This window comes from Canis lupus, chromosome 27 (assembly GCF_048164855.1).
Source record: "Canis lupus baileyi chromosome 27, mCanLup2.hap1, whole genome shotgun sequence".
Lineage (NCBI taxonomy): Eukaryota > Metazoa > Chordata > Mammalia > Carnivora > Canidae > Canis > Canis lupus.
Window position 1 is genome coordinate 19,867,434 of NC_132864.1, and position 20,925 is coordinate 19,888,358.

At 46.0% G+C, this 20,925-nt stretch overlaps 1 long non-coding RNA gene across 1 annotated transcript; it reads left to right on the forward strand.

Annotated features, from left to right (window-relative positions):
• Positions 1-575: 575 nt before the first annotated feature.
• LOC140619363 (uncharacterized) lies at positions 576-16,919 on the forward strand. Its single transcript, XR_012019249.1, has 3 exons — positions 576-679; positions 1,524-2,364; positions 15,977-16,919. It is a non-coding gene; the product is annotated as an uncharacterized lncRNA (long non-coding RNA).
• Positions 16,920-20,925: the final 4,006 nt, after the last annotated feature.

Genomic DNA, 20,925 nt, shown 5'->3' on the forward strand with positions numbered 1-20,925 from the left:
ATGATAAAATTCTTAAAATAGAAAAATTTTAAATTAAATAATACAGGATCTCAAAAGCTTCTTCATCTTTTTCATTAATCTACAAATTTAAGAATCAGAGATTGCTTGAATATGTGCCTGCAAAACCCATGGTGGGAATGGCTACTCAACAGAGGAAGTCTATATAGGATTCTGGGACTCTGACCTCTATTCCCAGATGAATAAGGTGACTTCTGCTCTCAGGTTGCACATAGTGTGATAGGCTGCCTAAAACAAATGCAAAAATGCTATGAAGATAGGAAAAGAAGCAATTTGCTTCTTCTGGGATAGCTGAAAAGGTGAATTTTGAACTGGGTCCTCCAGGTAATCTTTATTTTATTTTTTTTTCTCCAGGTAATCTTTAAAGAGAAAAAAATGAGGAAGAATATTTGAGACAAAGAAAGAGCTAAGACATTGTTATATTTTGAATTGTGTCCCCACTTCCCCCCCCCAAAAAAAAATATGTTGAAGTCCTAATCTCCAATACTGGAGAATATGGCCTTATTTGGAAATAGGGTCACTGCAGATGTGGTTAGTTAAGATGAGGTCATAATGGAGTATGTGAGACCTTAATCCAATAGGACTGGTGTCTTGACAAGAAGAGGAGAAGAACAGACACACATCATGTGAATGCCACGTGAGGATGGAAGCAGAGATCGAGGTATGAGGTTATAAGCCAAGGAATGCCAAGAATTGCTAAAAACCACCAGAAGTGGGATAAGCAAGGAAAAATTCTCCTAACAGGTGTTGGAGGAAACATGGCCCTGCCAACACCTTGATTTTAAACCTCTAGCCTCTGGAACTGTGAGGAAATAAATTTCTGTGGTTTCAAGGCACCCACTTTGTGGCACCTAGAAAATGAATATAGACATACAAGAGTTAAATGGTGTAAAGTCCCTTAATTTTGAACAATCAATTGAATAACTGTTTCCATCAATGTGGTGGTGAATACAGAAAGATTCAGTGTTGAAAAGGTATCAGAGAACCTGTTGCATCTTTCTTGAAGGCCCTGTGGAGGAGGTATGATTGTGGGATCTGTGAGAAAAGAGAAAAGTGGTAGAAAGAAGATGGTTTCACAAGGTGAGAATTATGCCAAGAGTAGCCATAAATGCTGAAATAAGAGGCAAGATGAAGGATATCACCAATGCCAATTTTTGAACAAACTGTCAATTAAGATCTTTTCAAACCCTGGATATAAGTAGTGTCAATGATAAGATGTATTTAAGACTTTAATGTCAGGTTACAACCAGGAAGGAAGTAATAACTGAAAAAGATGAAGGCCAAGGAACAGGAACAGGAGCAGGAAATGAACAACTGGAAGCAAATATAAAATACAATTCCATTTACAATACTAAAAAACACAAAATAAATTTTTCAAAGTGTGTATAAAACCTATACAATGAAAACTATAAAACACTGCTGAAAGAAATTTTAGAAGACTAAAATAAGTGGGACAATGTACCATGTTCAATCAAATTGTTAAGTTGCTGATTCTCTCCAAATAGATCAAGAGATTCAACATGAACCCAACCAAAATTCCAGTGAAGTATCTACAGAGAAACAAGCTCATCCTGAAATGTATGTGGAGATGCAAATGCCCTAGAATAGATTCATTTTTTTAAAGAAAAGAAGTTGGAGAACTTATCTGATCATGGGGAACTGATTGAAAAGCTAGACACAGATTAATGGAACATCACAGAGTTCAGAAATATACCAAGTGCATGGCTGATTGATTTTGATAAAGGCACCAAGATAATTCAGTGAGGACAAAAAAGTTTTGCAACAAATGGTGATGGGACAACTGAATGCCTACATGGCAAAAATAAACATCAAATCTTACTACATAACATACACAAAATTAACTAGAAATGAATCACAGACAAACGTAAAAGCTAAAAGTATAAACTTCTAGAAGAAAACATAGAAGAAAATCTATGAACTTGGGTTCATACTTGGTAAGTACTTGGTAAGTACTTACTTGGGTAAGTAAAGATTTCTAAGACACAAGAAACACAGACCATAAAAGAAAAAAAATGATAAATCACAATTTATCGAAATTAAAAATTTTGCTCTGTTAAAGACACAGTTAAGAAAATGGGAGGAAGACAAAAAAAAAAAAAAAAGAAAATGGGAGGAAAAAAATAAAAGCAACAGACTGAAAGAATATACATACATTTGACAAAGGACTTGTAGCCAGAATCTATAAAGAACCCTTGGAACTTACTCGTAAAACAACCTGGGGCACCAGGGTGGCTCAGTCAGTTAAGCATCTGACTCTTGATCTCTGCTCAGGTCATGATCTCAGGGTCCAGGAAAAGAGCCCCAAGTCACGCTCCCTGCTCAGTGGTAAGTCTGCTTGTCTCCCTCTCTCTCTGCCTCTCCTCCCAACTCGTGTTCTTTCTCTCTCTCTCAAATAAATAAAATCTTTAAAAAATGAGTAAATAAATAAAAAAGACAACACCAAGCGTTGGCTAGGATATAGAGCAACTAGAACTCTTATCACTGTTGGCGGGAATGTAAAAATGGTGCATCTACTTTGGGAAAAGGCAGTTTCTTAGAGAGTAAATATATACCTACCATACAAAACAGCTGCTTTAAAATATATATTTATATATGTTTTATATATAAAATTTATATATATATAAATTTATATTTTTTTTTAATTTGAGAGAGAGGGAGACAGAGCAGCAGAGAGCATGAATGGGGAAGAGAGGGAGAAGCAGGCTCCCTGCTGAGCAGGGAGCCCAACATGGGGCTTGATCCCGGGACCCTGGGATCATGACCCCAGCTAAAGGCAGATGTTTCACCGACTGAGCCACCCATGTGCCCCCAAAACAACTGCTTTTAAGTGTTTGCCCCCAGAGAAATGAAATCACATGTCCAAAGACTTTACACAAGTGTTTATGATAATAGCTTTATCATGATATCCGAAATCTGGACATAGCCCAAATGTCCAACAACAGGTGAACAGGTAAACAAATTGTGGGGGACTCCTCAGCGATAAAAGGAAACAAGCTACTGACGTATACAGCGACATGGCCAAATCTCAAAAACCAGTAAAGGAGGCCGGACCCAAGAGTACACACTGTCTGGGCCCACTCTATGAAATTATAAAAATTGTGAAACTATAGTGACAGAAAGTGGATCAGTGGCTGCCTGAGGCCAGAGGTAAGAGTGGACTGACCTCAGAGAGACTGGAAAGGATTCTGGAGATAGAAACAGGCTGCGTGCTGATTGAGGTGATGGTTATCTGGGTGTAGACATTTGTCAAAACATCGATCTGCACACTTGAAACGGATACCGTTTCTCGTGGGTAAATTACACCTCAATACGTTGATTAAAGGAATAAGGAAGGCAGGGCAAAGAGCCCCGTGGTGTTTCTGGAGCCTAAGGAGGCCTGGCTGGGCTGCGGCGTGATCCCGCTCTCTGTTTTAGCAGGCGACATTATCCGGGCGTTTTGCTGACAGGCAGCCAGAGACTGGGATTCTGAGTTTTTCTCTGCTGACTTATGTGTATGTCTTTCTAGCACTCAGTAAATGATGACAGTAAAAGGTTTGAGATCAATTCTCATCTTGTGTGCTCTGCGGCAGGAAACTCTGATTGTGATTCGTAACATTCCCTCTGTCAGCCTCTCTTTGAAAATGCAGTGGGAGTGAACAATTTGTCATTTACCTGGGAGAAGGAGGCTGGTTTTGGTAACCAGCGCCCTGAATCAAGAGCCACTTGGCACAGCCTCCAACTGGGATGAGTTGGGAGACTGGGCGCCTCATTAGTGCTTCTTCAAACCAGGGGCCCTGGTGGGGTCACCTGGATTGGTGTGAGAAGTGTGACTGATTAAGAGATGACAGTCTCACTGATTGATTCCCTACCAACCTAAGCTCATGCTACAGACTCATAGGGCCAGAGAGAACCATGAAATTGTCCCATTCTTGGGCCTAACACTGTCTAATCCATCCTGGACAGGTGAGGTCACAGTTTGCCCTGGACAACCAACCACTGCGGTGACAGCGAGCGACTGTCTGAGATGCTCAAGGAGTAGTTAAAGGACAATCTGAGGGCCAGTGCCGATCCACCTGCCACTCGAGGGTCCAGGCAGCTCCTACACCAGGGTCTAGATGACCAGGGAGAACCAGCTGGTGCCCCAGGATTGGGCACTAAGGTCGGGAGCTAGTCTACCCAGTGCTACTGGCAGGGAAGCAAAGGGATGAGGAAGGCGAGGCAGATTTTAGTCCTAGTCGTCCGTATGGTCTGTCCATCTCCTCATTTGTCCCACTCCATTCAGCTGCTTCCCAACAGGCAGGGCAACATCTCTAAAGTGCACTGCATCATTTCTTTTTCCAAGACCTTTAATGGCCTCCCTTGCTTTTAGGATAAAATCCAGAAAGCCTTACCGTGGACTATGAAGCCCTGTGCATGCCATAATTCCCTAGGGAGCTTGCCCATAAAGCAGATTCCAAGCTCCTGGTCTGGAGATGCTGGTTTTGGAAGTCTGAGATGGATCCAGGCTTCTGTACTGGCAACAAGCCCCTGGGATAATCGTGCTGTAGGTGACCCATGAGTCCCGCTTCAGAAAGTCTGTCCTCCAGAATGGGCCTCCCCTACCTCCTCTCATCACGTGCTGCTCACTCTTCCCTGGCCCATGACCTCCGAGTGCATGAAGTCCCTACCCTTCCTCTGTGGCAGGGTCCAAGTCCTCCCAGGGGCAGGGTCCAGGAAGACCTTGTAGAAGCTTTAGCCACCAGCCCCCAATCTCCATCAGTAACTCCTCCATGCTGTCTTTGATTTAGACCACTCTCATTTCCTCAAAGTCACGTAAAGTGCTATTTTAAACTTAGCTTAGAGACATGATATTGGTTATGTGTCTTTGGGGCAGAAAAATCTGGAGCCACCAGAGTTCTTACTTGTTTCAAGATGTTTCAGTGGCCTGTATTTCTTGACCTAGAAAGTCAATCTCTGGCCCAATTCAACCCATCCCACTGTTTGAGTTCAATGTCTAGCTTCCCACTAGGCTGAAAGCCCTCTGAGGGCAAGAGCGTCATCTCTTTTCTTCTATGCTTTATACCAAGAGCCGAGCATACTGCCTGGCATACAATTAATACTCAATGTGTTGCACAGACATGAAAGACCAGAGGGTTTCCAGGGGACTTCTGAGTAAACAAAGCTCCTGAAATCTGGGGGGGGGGGGGGGGGCCAAGGCAAGAGGACAGAGGCAGGGTGCAGATGAGCAGGTCCTAGGGCCAAGGGGAGCAGTGACCTGCCCCTGATGTTCCCTGCTGAGAGTAGTGCAAAGGCTTCCCCATGCAGCTAGGGGATGGTGGGTGGCAAGCCCCCAGTGTACCAGCAGCAGAGAGGGGCTCACTCCTAATACTGGTTAATGCTTGCAATGGCTTCAGGGCTCTTCCCAAACTTTTAATCCTATGCTAGATTTCAGAGCTCAGTTCTGGCCCAGAAACTATGTGCAACAGTAGGACCCTGGGCTTCCCTTGCTCACCCTACTCCCCAGGGGCAGTGGTGACACACTGGGGCATCCAAGACCCCTTCACACACCTCCCACACCTCAGAGATCAGATTCAATTCACCTGGAAAGCTAAGTTTCCTTATGTCTCTTTCTTTTGGGGGGTGGGGAAGAATGCCTGAAGAAGATGCCCTAATGAACTTATTTTCTTGATTTAAGAGTAGGGAGGGAGGGTTTGGGTCATTTTAAGGATTCCTTCCCTGTTTTACCAACTAAAAACTTTGGCTGTTTGTTTTCCCAGCGGGTATACTTTTCTAATGTAAGGGGCCCCTGGCCTCTTCTTAGGAGGTACATGGCTTCAATTAAGTCACAAACCCCTTGTGCAGATTCATAGTCCCCTAGTTTAAAAGAATGGAAATCACTGGGGCAGTAGAAGCAGCAGGGTCTTTGTCATCCAAATGCTGTGCTCAGGTGCCAGGTCTTCACCTTAACAGAGTAACCGTAGGCAGACCATTTACGTTCTGCAACAGCTCTGCAGAGCGTTGCCAAGAGGTCTTCCTTGATCCACTCCATGAGAGCCACAGAGGTCTGAGTGTACCCCGGATCTCTGAGAGCCCCAGCCAGCCACGGACCCCCAGGCAATTACCACCCACCACCTCTTCCCACACTCCTACCCACTACATGATTTCCACCTTACAGATGAGGAAACTGAGTCAAGGAAGGCTACTGAACACCCCTGATTGAGAATTGAAATAGGTGGAGTCTTGGAAGTACAAGGAAAGAGGGGAGGAAAGAAAAGAAAAGAAAAAGAAAGAGAGAGAGAGAGAGAGAGAGAGGAAAAAAAAAAAAAAAAAACAAAACCCAAACCAAAATCATGCGTCTTTGTTTCCCTTCTGGAACTGAGACTTCCAACTCTCCGGAGCGAGCATTACATCGGGTTCTGGAATGTTTTTCGAGACGAAGATAGCTTTCCCATCCTGTCGTGTTTTTCGCTCTCCTCTGATTCCCACCTGCTTGTTGCTGTCTGCTGGTGTCACACCTTCTGCACACTCGGAGCTCAGAGCAGAGCCGGGCTGGGTGAAACCGGGGCTCCATCTGCCCGCGTGCTTGCTGGGGGACGTCTGAAGGTAACTTTGTGCCGGCACCCTTTGCCAGGAGGCTGGGAAGCCGTCTGCAGTGCCACCCGGCTCCCATCCACCCTCGGCAGAATGAGCCGGTACCAAATCCAGCCCCCTGGTGCCGCTCAGCCAGATGGCAGGGGAAGCAAAACAAAAGTGACCTTGTTAGCAGAGTGTGTCTTCCCCGGGAGAAGCTATTTTTGTTGTGGTTGTGAACTGAAGTGTGTCTCGGCTGAATTTCTCCTTCCCTGCGAGGGCTGTGGAATGTTAATTTGTTCCAAAGTTCAGCATTTTGATTAGAACCAGGAGTGCCAGATTTTGTCAGAAACGTTTTGGAATGGGGTAGGCTCGTGCTCGCTCGCTCCCGCGCTCCCTCTCTCCCTCTCTCTTGGCCGCTGTACAAAGTCAATGTTGTTGCAGCAGCTGCTCTGGGGGAACGGCCCATCACAGATCAGAGCCGAGGGGTGAACGGGCTCCTCCCTGGATGTGGCCATGACCTCAGTGCCACAGAGGCACCGGAACTGGGGACAGCAGCAGGGTAGTAGCATTAGGGCACACCCTGCCTTTGCATGGAAAGGACAGAGAGCCCAACACGGCGCCTGGAACACATGAGTCCTGCATGCAAAACAGAAGAAAGAACAAGATCCCTAAAGGCCCAAAGCCGCCTGGGCTTCAGCAGCCCAGAGGTCATGTTCAAGGTGGTTCTGGATTCTGAGGACCTTCCATCTGTTGTTCGGTTCTCTTCCCTGATCCTCTTCATTCTTCTCTCTTCGATGGGTGATGAGCCCCAGTAACATGGAACTGTACTCTGTACTACAAAATGCCCCCAACTCCTTGCTCAGTTCTGGCCCCCCAGTCCTTCCTGGAGGTAATTAAGTGCAGGTCCTTCACCACAGTGTCACCAGGGCTCAACAGTATCAAACCTGCTGTTTGTCAGGCTGGAGGATTAAAAAATGGGTTTGTTTTCCTGTTTGTCTTGTAGCATGGCAGAGTGGTTAGAGGCATGGCCTCTGAACCCAGGATGCCTGGGATCTGATCCTGGTCCTGTAGCAGCAGCAGCAGCAGCACTAATAATAATAGTAGTAGTAGTAATAGTAGGAGTAGGAGTAGTAGTAGCAGTAGCGGCAGCTGTGTGGACGAGTCACAGGGTGGTGGGGAGGGCTGACGGACTTACACGGTCGAGAGCTCAGATCAGGCGTTGGCTTTTATTGTCACTGCTGTGACTCCCTGGTCACTCGTGACACTGGGCACATGCCCACCACCCACCATGCCCCTTCAAGGTAGTGTAGATGACTCCCTACATTTCCCAGGTTCCACAGGGAAGGCTGGGAAAGAACTCGGGAGGCGTGAACTCCGGACTTGGGCTCCAGCCCCCATGAGCACCACTGCGGCTTCTCAACGGCCTCTTCAAAGTTCAGCCCAGTGTGGAGTGGCTTTTCTGTTTCTTCCAGCTGGGACAACTAAGATCCCAAGGGTAATGGGACTCCTCCAGAGACACAGAGACCACTGAGGCAGAGCCGGGACTGGTATCCTACAAGGCAGTTCTCCCTCTCCCTCTCCAGGGTCCACTCCAACCAGCCAGCGGTAGTCTCCCAAAGAACTGGGTTGAGGAAGATCCTGAAGTGCAGCAAAGCTCTTGGGGAGAAAGATGCTCTGCCGTGAACACACGAGGGTGCTGGTGGTGGTGTGTCTGCAGCCAACCTGCTCCCCACCACTCACCTCCACCCCTCCACCCCTTACTCCACCACGGTTTTGCTTGCCAGGGATTAATGCCTTCACTGATAGTAAGGAAAAGAAACTTCACGGCACTCAGGCTGCTCAGGCCGCATTTCTGGGCCTCTTTCTTTCTCCACCTGATCCAAAGGGGCCTTGGTGGGCGGTTCTGAGTGAAGCAGCCTGTGGAGCAGTACTTTGCAGGAGGAAATGCTGAACGCCCCCGGTTGCTTCCTCCTCCCCTGACCGGCTTGGCAGGCCTCTGGTTGAGTGGGTACTCAGAAACACTGCAGGATAACCCCCATGCAATAATGGTGTAAGAGCATTCATGAGCCTACAGCTGGACCTGGCTCTCCAAGAGGCCTACATACTCTTGCTGTGGGATCAGTACTCGGGAGGGGAGGAGCGGATGTGCTCACCATGTCCACAGCGGGAGCCGCTGTTGTTCAAGACGGTGGATCCAGAGGAGCCTGGGCAGCCTCCCTCTTCCTTTCCTACCCCTTGCTGGCCAGGGGTACTGTGGACGGCTCTGCAGCAGGCTGCCATCTGCTGCTGCAAACATCTGTGCATGCTGCCTTCCAAGCGGATGGGCTGTCTGCCCTTCTTTCCCCACCTCCCTCTAGCTGCTCCTCCTTTCCTCTCCCCCGAGATGGCCATTCAAAAAAGTGTGCAGACTGTAGGCAGATGTTCAGGAGGCTTCCCCGCCAGTTCAGGTATGGGGCAGCTGACACCTCCTCATCAGTACCTGGGCAGCTGGATCTGCAAGCCTCCGGATGGCTCACAGGTGTGCCCTGCTTTGAGAAAACGCAATATTTAGAAAGAGGACACCTGTGGCAAGGTGTTTCTACATTGCACAATGACCATTCTAACTAATTTGATGATTTCTTTCCCCTGTTGGTTCTGGGTTTTTACCCAGAGTAAAAGAAATGCATATCAGATCACCTAGGAACTTCTCCAACATTCACCTGGCCAGTCCCCATGCCTCTTATGCCCAAACAAACCAGATTTGGGTAGGGTAGAGTTAGTTGAAAGATGTCTCTAGGGCCCAGATAAAGCTGACAGATCCCCTCTTTCATTACTACCACTGCTATCCTTGTGCATTTCAGTTTTGGTATAAAAATAGGTAATCACCTATACAACAGGGAAAGGACAGTCTGTTCAACAAGTGGTGCTGGGGAAACTGGACAGCTACACACAAAAGAATGCAGTTGAACCCTTACCTCATACCACATACAAAAATGAACTCAAAATGCAGTAAAGGCCTAAAATTAAGCCCCCAAACTATAACATTCCTAGAAGAAAACACAAGGGAAAAGCTTTAGGACATTGGATTTGGCAGTGATTTCACCAAAAGCACAAGCAACAAAAGCAGAAATAGGCAAATGGGACTACCTCAGACGTAGACACTTCTGTATATCAAGGGAAACAACTGAGAAAGTGAAAAGCTAACCTGCAGAATGGGGGGAAAATATCTGCAAATCATGTATCTGATAAGGGGTTAATATCCAGAATATACAAGGAACTCCTACAATTTAATAACAAAATAACCCAAATAACCAGATTTCAAAATGGGCAAAAGACTTGAACAGACAGTTCTCCAAAGAAGACACAGAGATAGCCAACAAGCATAGAAAAAGATGCTCAATATCACTAATCATAAGAGAAATGCACATCAAAACTACAATGAGATGTCATCCCACACCCATTAGGATGGCTGCTAGTGGAAGAACAGAAAGAACAGGTGTTGGCAAGAATGCAAAAAAGGTGGAACCTTCACGCATTGTTGATGGGAATGTAAAATGGTGCAGCCATTAAGAAAATGAAAAGCTAGTATGGGGATTCCTCACAAAATTAAAAATAGAACTACCATAAGATCCAGCAGTCCTAATTCTGGGTCCATATTCAAAGAAGTTGAAATCACAAAGAGATACCCACTTCTGTGTATGTCTGCACAACTAATGCATGTTTTTGTGGACTGACCATTTGTTCTTAGGGATGATCTAAACAGACTTTCAGGGCCTAGAAGAATTATACTGAGGCACCAGGCATTGTGCTCCTATATTTTAGAAATTCGGATACAAGATGTACATATTATGTTCATGAGGCCTGGAAGACTAGTTTTGGAAGATTCCCTGAGAAACAGGTGTTCCGTGGTCAAATGAGTTTGGGACATTCCATATTAAAGAGAACTAGAGAAGGGCACCTGGGAGCGTCTGCCTTTGGCTCAGGTCATGATCCCAGGGTCCTGGGATTGAGCCCTGTTGTTGGGCATCCTGCTCAGGGGGGAGTCTGCTTCTCCCTTCCCTCTCCCTCTCCCTACCCCCCTACTTGTGCTCTCTTCTCCCTCTGCCCTCATAAATACATACATACATACATACATACATACATACATACATACAATCCTTTTAAAAATTAAAAATAAAGAGAACTAAAGAGGTTTCTAAACACGGGATGTCTTTTAAATGTCGAAGTCATGTTCACTCTCAAAACATGGTAAGAGCATACAGCTCTCCTCAGACTCAGACTCATTTAATGTTGCAACTCTTCTGGATCCCTCCTTTGAGGAAGATTTTGTAGTAACTTCAGGTAAATGATGAGCTAGAAGAATTTTGCATGAATTCATCCCGGTGGTAATCACACAGCATGGGGATTATTTATTTTTATTTTTATTTATTATTTATGATAGTCACCCAGAGAGAGAGAGAGAGAGAGGCAGAGACACAGGCAGAGTGAGAAGCAGGCTCCATGCACCAGGAGCCCGACGTGGGATTCGATCCCGGGTCTCCAGGATCGCGCCCTGGGCCAAAGGCAGGCGCCAAATCGCTGCGCCACCCAGGGATCCCCAGCATGGGGATTAGAGAAAGCTGGAGGCTGGTGGAGTTATAGAGGTTCTCCCTTTTCACATTCATTCATTCAATACACATTGTTAACTGTGTATTAACAGCCAGGTCTTGTTAAAGACACGGATGATATGAAGATGGATGAAAATGGGCTGTGCCCTCAACCTCACATAGGCCAGGAAAATCTGAATGTTAGAAGCCCCACCAAACTGATTTAAGTCAAAAAGTGGAAGTTATGGGCTCAGATGTCTGAAAAGTCTAGGGAATGGGTGGGAAGGTGAAACGAGAAATTATTACAAAGGCCCAAGAAACAGATGACGAGGGCCTGGGGCAACAGAGGGAGGATGGGATCCAAGAAATACTTCACCTATGAAATATTGGATTTGTCCAATCAACCAACACATGACCCTACGACGCTGTTGTATTCCAGACGCCGCAGGGATACAGAACAAATAAACACAAGACATGGTCTGGAGCCTGTAGGAGTTTACATCTAGTTGATCCAGTAATTATCAACTATCTTCCAATAAGGCTAATGCTAATGGGTTTTATCAGAAGATGAAAATAGCACCCCGACTCTGGTGCAAAAAGAGGATGGAAAAGACTTGCCGCCACCTCCTGTGCCAGTTGTCACAACATGTGCTACCTTTGGGGACCCACACACTACTGGGTGACAGATTGAAACCCTGCACCTTTTTCTCCCACGATAAGTGGAATAATCCCAGCATAAGAGAGGAAGGAAATCGAACAAAACAGGAACTAGGGTGGGGTGGGGTTAAACAAGCCAAACAGGACAACAGATTAGAAAGCCGCTGCCAAGTTCCGTTGTGCCAAAAGAAATCTGCCCCAGGAGTCAGGTGTGACACAGGCATTCGGAAGGATGAATGAATTCCTCAACATACTTTGGGAACCGAGGCTCCCTAAAATAGCCTTCTGGCTCCCCACCCCATCACTTCCTCACCCCCCAAATAAACAGCGGCCAACAATGATGTGAAGCACGAGTGCAGATTGGGGGTATATACACTTGTAGAGGAAAGAGATTGAAGTCAAGGGTGAAATTCAAGGTTGATGTTTTATTAGTTTCTTCCTGGAATTTGTGGATCTTGGGGTTGCAAACTGAGACCAAATGTTCCCTTTGAGCATTCTGTGCTGTGTGATTACCATTTGCATTTGCGTGGGGGTTGGGGAAAGCAGGCTGGCTGGAAAGTGTGTCCTTTGAGTTGCAAACATTGGGAGGCTTCTTCCAGGCAGCTCTGGAAACCAAGTCCTATACAATGCAGCTCAGTTCCTATTGATATCTTCAGGAGTCATTCAACACTCTGTGCTTGAAACCTATCAGTGATTTCCCAATGCTCAGGGTAAAGGTTACAATTCCTCATGGGCCATATGGTCCTGCTTTCTCTCTAGCTTCATTTTTATCCATGCTTCTCTTTATTCTCTGAACTATACTTCACTGGTGCTCTTTAAGTGTTAGTTCTTCTACCACAGGGCCTTTGCATATGCTATATCCATTGTCTAGACTTCATTTCACACCTGGCTCATTGAACTAACTCCTGTTTATCACTCAGTTGTCTCCTCCTCAGGGATGCCTTTTCCAGGGCCGGATTTCTCCATTATACACAGCAGGGACTGTGCTTTGGGATCCATGATCCATTTAGGAACCATGGAAAAAATGTTTAATCTCTTTGAAAATCAGAAGAATAAAGTGACTACAATGATTATTATATAATGATGAATCTAGCCTGGATTTATACCAATGCAGTTGTTAAAGGTAATTTTTTTAAAGATTATTTATTTATTTGTGAGAGATACAGAGAAAGAGGCAAAGACCTAGGCAGAGGGAGAAGCAGGCTCCATGCAAGGAGCCCGATGTGGGACTTGATCCTGGGACTCCAGGATCACACCCTGGGCTGAAGGCAGGTGCTAAACAGCTGAGCCACCCAGGTGTCCCTTTTTTTTTTTTTTTTTAATTTGAAAAAGGCCCACCAAGGCATGAATAACTGGGCTCTAGCCCTCTCAACCTCCCAGCAGCACTGGCCAGGTCTTCCCATCAAATGCTTTCATTGTGCCCTGAAGTCTTCCATCAAAGCACTTGTCACAGTTGTCATTACATGTCCTCTAGACTATGAGCTCCATGAGAGCAAGGACCACAGCAGACAGGTCTCCAGACGGCATTGTAACACAGAGCCTGGCTCATTGCGCATGCTCAATAGATACCTGCTGCAGGTGTGGCTAAGCAGAGGCAGTTCACCTTTGCGGCTCAGCCCTGTCCGAAGCAAGAACACTCACTCGATCTGCTTTTAACCACCTGGCTGGCTGGCAGGTCCGAGGGGAGGGGACAGGGCGACGGGAAGCGAGAGGAAAGACTCACAGTGGACATGGGGGAAGCGACAGTGCCAAACTTCTCCCCTTGGGAAGCAGCGTGGGAGGGGTGGCAGAGACGGAGTGTAAACAAACATTTCCTTGTCTGGTAGGTCATTTTGTAATTATGCGCGGGTCAAGCACTTTAGATTCCCGGAAGTCAGACAATATCTGCTTCCAGAGGCCATTAATGGTCAAGGGCCCCTGGAGTGAAGAGGGACTTTCATTAAAAGGTCTTGTCCCATTCAGGCAGGAAGCGTGCTAAGTGACGGTCCCCAGTGAAACAACGGAGCATGAAATAAGCAGTAGGAAGGGGCGCTGACCTCAGGGTTCAGAGAATAGGTGGGGTAACAAAAACATATGAAGTGGGGAATAGGCCAAGTGTGGTCTGAAGTCCTGGGCAAGGTGCTGGGGAGTGGGGAGGGGTGACAATGGTTTTGACTCTGTGCTCTTGGGGAAGGACATTGGCCAGAGGGATGGAGAGCAGTGCCTTTCTCCGGAGGACACCCTCCACGGAGGGAAAATGTGCACAGCTAGTGAGAGAGAGGACAAAGGAGGCCACGAAGAGGGAGCAGATGAGGCTGTTGCCAGGGGTGGTGCTCACCTTGCTCCCTGCCTGCCCTCCTTCACTCTTGCTCACAAAGACAGCAGGGGCTTTCACTTCACCCTCACGGCCAGGTTGAAGTGCTCTGGGAGGGAGGGGGTTGGAGGGTGAAGATGGTGAAAGGGAAGTCTGAAAGTCTGCCAAAAACAAAACCTACCCCCCCCCCCCCCACACACACACACAAACCCTCAACTGGTAGCAAACAGGATGGACCAGTGGCCACGTGCCAAGATCCTTTGGGTTCACATGTGACTCGGGCCTGGTGGCACAGCAGCCCCGGCTTCCCCTTGCAGGAACTAGGCAGATTATGGGAAGAGGCACCGGCATTCTTAAAATTCCCCTGTCCTCACAGACCTAAAATTAACATGACTGTTTATAGCTCTAGATATGGATTTGGAACATAGTATTAGTAAATAACATAATAATGGCCCAGGGATCCAATACTGGAGCTCAGTTATATTTGCCTATGGCAACCAACCACCAGTACATTTGATAGGTCAGAATTCTCATCACTGTCCTTTGTATTCAAGGATGACAGCGGCTGATACTGTTCCTCTAGGAGGCAAAGATCACCAAAAGAACAAATCATATAGTCTTTTTCTTCAAACAGCTTTTTGAGATATCGCTCACATGCCACACAATGCAATGGTTTTTGGTATATTCACAGGGTTGTGCAACACCACAATTTAATTTTGGAACATTTCTGTCTCCCCTAAAAGAAACCCCACACCAGTAGCAGTTAGACCTGAGTTCCTCTTCCCTCTATTCCCTGGAAACCGCCAATCTCCTTTCTGTCTCTATGGCTTTGCTTATTCTATATACTTCGTATAAATAGAACCACACGATGTGGTCTTTCGGAGCTGGCTCCTTCCATTTAGCATAGTGTTTTCAACGTTCATCCGTGTTGGAGCATCTCTCAGCACCACATCATTTTCACTGCTAAATATGCTGTTGTAGGACACGCCACATTTTGCTTCTCCATTCATCACAGGTGGACATTTGGGTGGTTTCCACCTTTAGTCTGTTGTGAATAGTGCTGGTGGGAACACAGGTGCACTCAACCAGGTAACAAAATTGCAAGTGCACCAATTCTCCTATGACTTCAAACCCTCTCTAACTTTCTTTGGACCTAAGAGTGCATGACAATATATTTTACTTACAATCTTATCTTTTCCTAAAAGGCAGTTTTGTATGGAGGGATCTTGGTAGACTGTGGGTTGGAACAGTGGATTTTGTGAAGAGATGATGCTTTAATGATTTGGAAAAATAAAACTGCTGAGCTAGGCAGTATTTTTCATGTGATAACTTTGCAGGGTGTGTAAATTTGCACATATGCACTCTTACAGGGCAGGCCATATGCGGAGGTTGCAAACCTGTGCCCAGAGGCCAAATTCATTCCCACAGGCATGCCATGTTGGGCCAGGATATTATCTTTGGATTATCTGATCTAGCACTTTTTAAAAAGGATAAATATCTTAAAATAATAATAATAATTTTTTAAAAAATCAAAATGGATAAAAATCTTGATTTCTGCCTTCTCTTTCTGCCTTTGAGATGGAGCCACCCTCTCTCAAGCTGCCAAGACCCCACGGCTCCCTTTCATCCCTCTGGTTTTGAGGCTCAGCTGTCAGTTATCATTCATATGCACTGGTGTTTTTCTGATGATAGAGAACCAGTTCTCTGTAGCCAGGCCTCCACCTGAGCAAATCTAGCTGAGCAAGCTTCAGGACAAATGGAGAAAGCATATTTCTTTGTGGAGAAAAAATTATTCCTATATGATTTAATATGCACAACCATATGCCTACGACTCTGATATATAGTGCGCATCTTCTCCTGCACGATGCCTGTCTCTATCCTCTCCCTACAGGCGTTGGTGTTTGCAGCCCTTGGCCTACAATCTTTCCACGTGTGTCTGCAGCCTCTCTCCTATCAGAGTGGATCTCCAGGTTCTTTGAGGATCATCCCCGTAACTTCTATAGTATCCACCGCCCTCAGTTCCCTACAACACCTGCTATGGGACTGTTGACTAAAGACGCCTCGGTATGTGACCGGCTGTCACTTCCAACAAAATCTTTGAAGATGATAACAGGTACTTTTATTAAGCAGTTACTGTGTATCTGGCTCTATTCTAAGCAACTCAGGACTTGGGTACTTAGGTGATTAGGTTTTTACCTACCCCACGAAGAGACAAGCAAGGTATGTAAGTTGCCCAACATCACCCAGTAAATGGTGGAGCTGGGGTTTGAAGTCAGTGGTCAGTCTGGAACATATCCTCGCAACCACTAGTCTACATGTCATTCTAGATTGATTTGTCTTTGGTATAAGGTGGTTGTTTGTTTTTTTTTTAACCTAATGGGAGAAACTGAGAAACTGAAGCATGAAAGAGACCCAAGTCTCACCCAGGATCAAATAAAGCTGAGTACCCGGGACTTTATTCCAAAAGAGCCAGAAGTAAATTCCCTAGGCTGCTGTTTCATGTAGGTACCTGATGCTACTGGACAGAGACCGTCCCATTCTAGGCCATCATTATTTTTCCAAGTGTCAGAGATTTGGGAGTAGCAGTGAACATTTTGGAGAGATACAAGAACCTACTCAGAAAAAATGTTTAGAAAGCTTCCTTTTGGGATCCCTGGGTGGCGCAGCGGTTTGGCGCCTGCCTTTGGCCCAGGGCGCGATCCTGGAGACCCGGGATCAAATCCCACATCAGGCTCCCGGTGCATGGAGCCTGCTTCTCCCTCTGCCTGTGTCTCTGCCTCTCTCTCTCTCTCTCTCTGTGACTATCATAAATAAATAAAAAATAAAAAAAAGAAAGCTTCCTTTTCTCATTACAAGTTTAAAAAGAAAGAAAAAAAAAACTATATCCCACAAGGAGATAAATTGTAATTCTTACAACTTAAATTTGTTACAAGCTGGACATACCTAAGATATAGTAACAGTAGCAAAGAGGTGACTGAAAATTTCAACTTTCCACCTGCAGAGCTCTTTGGGGTTGGACATGTGCAATCATGCCCACTTTTCCATTTATTCTAGAAACCCCTTACAACAGCTCATGGAGGCTGATTACAGGTAGGGACAGTGTGGCTCAGAAAGGTGAAGGAATGCTCTCAAGGTCCCACAGTCGCATGCACCCAAGTAGCAGCACAGTGGGTGTCAGAAATGGTTCATTCCATACAACAGGCCAATTAGCAAACATGTACTGGGGCCCAGAAGAAGCACTGGCAATATAGGGACAAGTCAGATATGCCTCGCTCACCATGGTGATAGGGGCTCTGTGCTTGGCTCACCCCAATGCGTCCAAGTGCCCCAGGCTGGCTGCTCTGGGTCCTGGCAGCCCCCCACAGCCAAAGTCCTAGCCAGCTGCAGTGTTGGCCCTTCCTTCGATAACACTCCTCTACCAGTGCCCAGCTTCCTGCTAGTGGCTGCCCCAACCTCAATGAAGCCTGGGCACCAAGGAGTCTAAACAAGCTCCCCTCAAGGCCAATAAATTAAGCTGGACCCCTCAATCACTCTTCACATGAAAATAAATTCTAAAGGGATTAATGTTCAATTTAAAAATTAAAGCCATAAAAAGGCTAGGGAGAAAAAAATGGTCATTAAAAATATATATAATCATAGAGAGGAAAAGGCAAACACAAAAACCCAAAAGCCATAAGGAAAGATTAATATAACCAACTACATAGAAATTAAAATCTCCTATGTGGTGAAAAAAATTACAAATGCAAACAATAAACCTGAAAAATATTTGTAATGCATTTCTTTAGTATTCAAAGAGCTCTTATATATCTCTATAAAAAAGACAAAGCCAAAACAGAAAATGTACAAAGGACATGAAAACCAGTTCATAAAAGAAATATAAGTGACCAATAAACATGTGAAAAAAAATGCACCTCATAATGCATGTGAATTTAAATGAGTCAATTCTTTAGCAGTCAGATTGGCAAAGATTAAACAGGTTGATTATGCCCAGGATGGGTGAGGATGTGGGATCAGTACTTTAATGCATTCTCGGGGAGGGCAAACTGGTGCAGTGATTCGGAGTCCAATTTAGCAATATCTAGTGAAATTTTAAAGGATGCATAGCCAGGGACTAGCAAGTTCACTTCTAGTCATTTATCCTACCGAGATGTTTGCTCAAGCACTCCACAACTTACATACAAGGATGCTTCAGCTACAGTATCATCGGTAGGAGATAAGGCGCCACCAAATAGCCACCAGTAGGCAAATGATGAAGTCACGAAGTATTCTCCAGCTACATTAAAGAAGAAAGAAGTCTGTATGTGCCCATCTGGAAAGATCTCCAACATATGCAAACAAAACGAAACAACAAGCAAATAAGCAACACCCAGAACATCCTCAGACTAGCCCTGACTACCGTGGCATCTCCTCTCCTGCCTTATTCCACTTCCAGCCCGAGGTGAGGGATAACTCACTAACTGAATGACCTTGGGTAAGTTACTCAATCCCTTGGTGCCTCAGTCTCCTCCCCAGAGACTGGAGATCCTGAGTGCCCTTGTCATAACGTACAATAGAACAGTGCATAGAGAGCATTTAGAAGAATTCATGGTACCCGGTAAGCACTACCTAAATATTGGGCTTTTAAAAATTATCAGGAAGTAAAAGAGCAAGAAGTGGAACAGTGTAGGCAGTGTGCTATAGAGCTTTTGGTCTTCAAGGAAAAAAGACAACACGTGCAGGTATCCATCAGTGCGCACAGCAACTATCTCTGCCTAAATACAAGGAAATGGTGACTTTGCAAAGTAACAGAGAGGCTGGGGGCAGCAGTGAGAGGGAGAAAAGCCCTTCTGAATGTTGAGCCATTTTTATATATACATAAAGAAACACACAATTTCAGGAAAGCTGTACAAGAAATTGTTACCAGTGGTTACACCTGGGAGTGAGAAGACTTTCACTTTCATTCCTTTTCTTTCATGCCACTTAATTTTTAAGCTTACATGCCTATGTGAGCTTTATAGCAAAAAAAATAAACAAAACAAAGAAACCAAATTAAAAAAAAAAACAGCAACAGAGAAGCGTATCTGATCTAAAAAAGATAAGGAAAAGAAAAAGGGTCCCGTCCCACCTCCTACGCGAGACTCGCCCTCCCCAATAGTGTGTTCTTTCAGCTGAGCAGCCTGCCATACTGGAGGCTGGGCGAGCAGTGGGGTGGGCAGCGCTGGAATCCGATGGGCAGTCGTGGTTCCGGGCTGCAGTCTGGCACTGGGTATTTCTCCGATCCATCTCCCACTGGTCATGGAATCAATATCCACTTAAAAACCTCTGCTGGTCTCCCACTGCCTGCAGGAAAAAGTCCAAACTCTGTAACACAGCATGCAGAGTCCTTTGCAGCCTGCGCCCCCACACCTCTGCAGCTTCATCCTGTAAGTCCGAGTCATACCAAGCAAGCAGTGCGCCACTGAGGGAAGTGTGGGGGGTGGGGAGGAGACAGGTGGACCTTGTGGGGGGGCTCTTAGTTCGCCACTCATTAGCCTTGGCCTTGGCCAAGCAATGCAGTCTCTCCCAACACCACCCAAAGAGCAAGGATAATACCACTTAGTCCTTGCAGGACTTTGGAGGATTCAGTAACATTCATTGGAGGATTCAGGATGTACATTAGAGCAGCGAGCATATAATATGGCATGTAATCATCCACTGGTGCAGTGTGATGGCTCCGGCAAGTTCTTTTGTCACCTGTTTTGGTCTAAGTAGAAACTCTTCCTTCCACTCTTCAATCTCCTTCCTCCTTTTCTGCCTGGCAAACATCTCCTGAATGTTTGCCACCCTCGTCTTTGCATTCCCAGAGGATTAATTCACTTGCCCGTGGTGACTTACACCACTTTGTATTTTAATTATGTTACAGGAGGGCATGGGTGGTGTCTTCATTATCACTTAGATCTGGGCAGAGTAGGTGCTCAGTAAATGGTTCAGAATAAATACACTTGCTCGCCTACCCTCAGTGAACTTTATCATGTTCGTCTAGAGAAAGGGCTTAACGGAGAAAAAGAAAATATGCTTCCAGTTCAAGGAGGCAGAAGAGGGCTGCAGTGAACTCCCAGCTCCCAGTGGCTGGTCTTTTGTCTAAAAGAAAGTCACACAGACCTTTGCCATTGGTTTCATAATGCTGTGCCATTTCTCACTTAGGAGACTTCCCTTTAATGGGAACCTGTTTGCATACAATGTAACCCCCGGGCACAATAACACTGCCTTCTCCTCCAAATGAAATGTTTGCGATGAAATGGAGAGGCAACAGGAACCCTTTTGCTTTCCAATTACCGATGCGAAGGCACCAGCACCTGAGAAATATCAACCCTGTTCTCTTCCTGTCTGTGACCCCGGAAAATGTCAGAACAGATGTTTCCAAATTGTGTATAAAAATAAACAAACCAACGATAAAGGGCTCCTGGCTGGCCCCCACCTGCCCAGCATCAGGCTGGAGTGTGGTTTGATGGTCGTGGGGGGAAACCCTTGAACCGAGAAGGTCCAGGTGGAAGCAGTGCTGAGCTTCGCAGTGTCTGCAGCAGCACACTGGGTGGGAGGGAGGGAGGGGCCCCAGCACCTTGAGCCTGGGGGCTGGCACCCTCTGCAGCTTGCCCCGAGGGAGAGCAGGATGGTGGCAGGTGTGGCTGGATCAAGGGTCCCCTGCTGTCACCCACTGGAAGAATGAGGGAGAGGGGGAGGAAGGAGGAAAGGGAAAGTGCAGGACCAGAAGGAAGCTGCATTTACTCAGTAGCTTCCTAGGTGCCTAGTGCTGTGCTGAGGGCTTTTGTATATATAATCTCCTATCATCCCCATGTCCATGCTGCGAGGTGGATGTTCCCA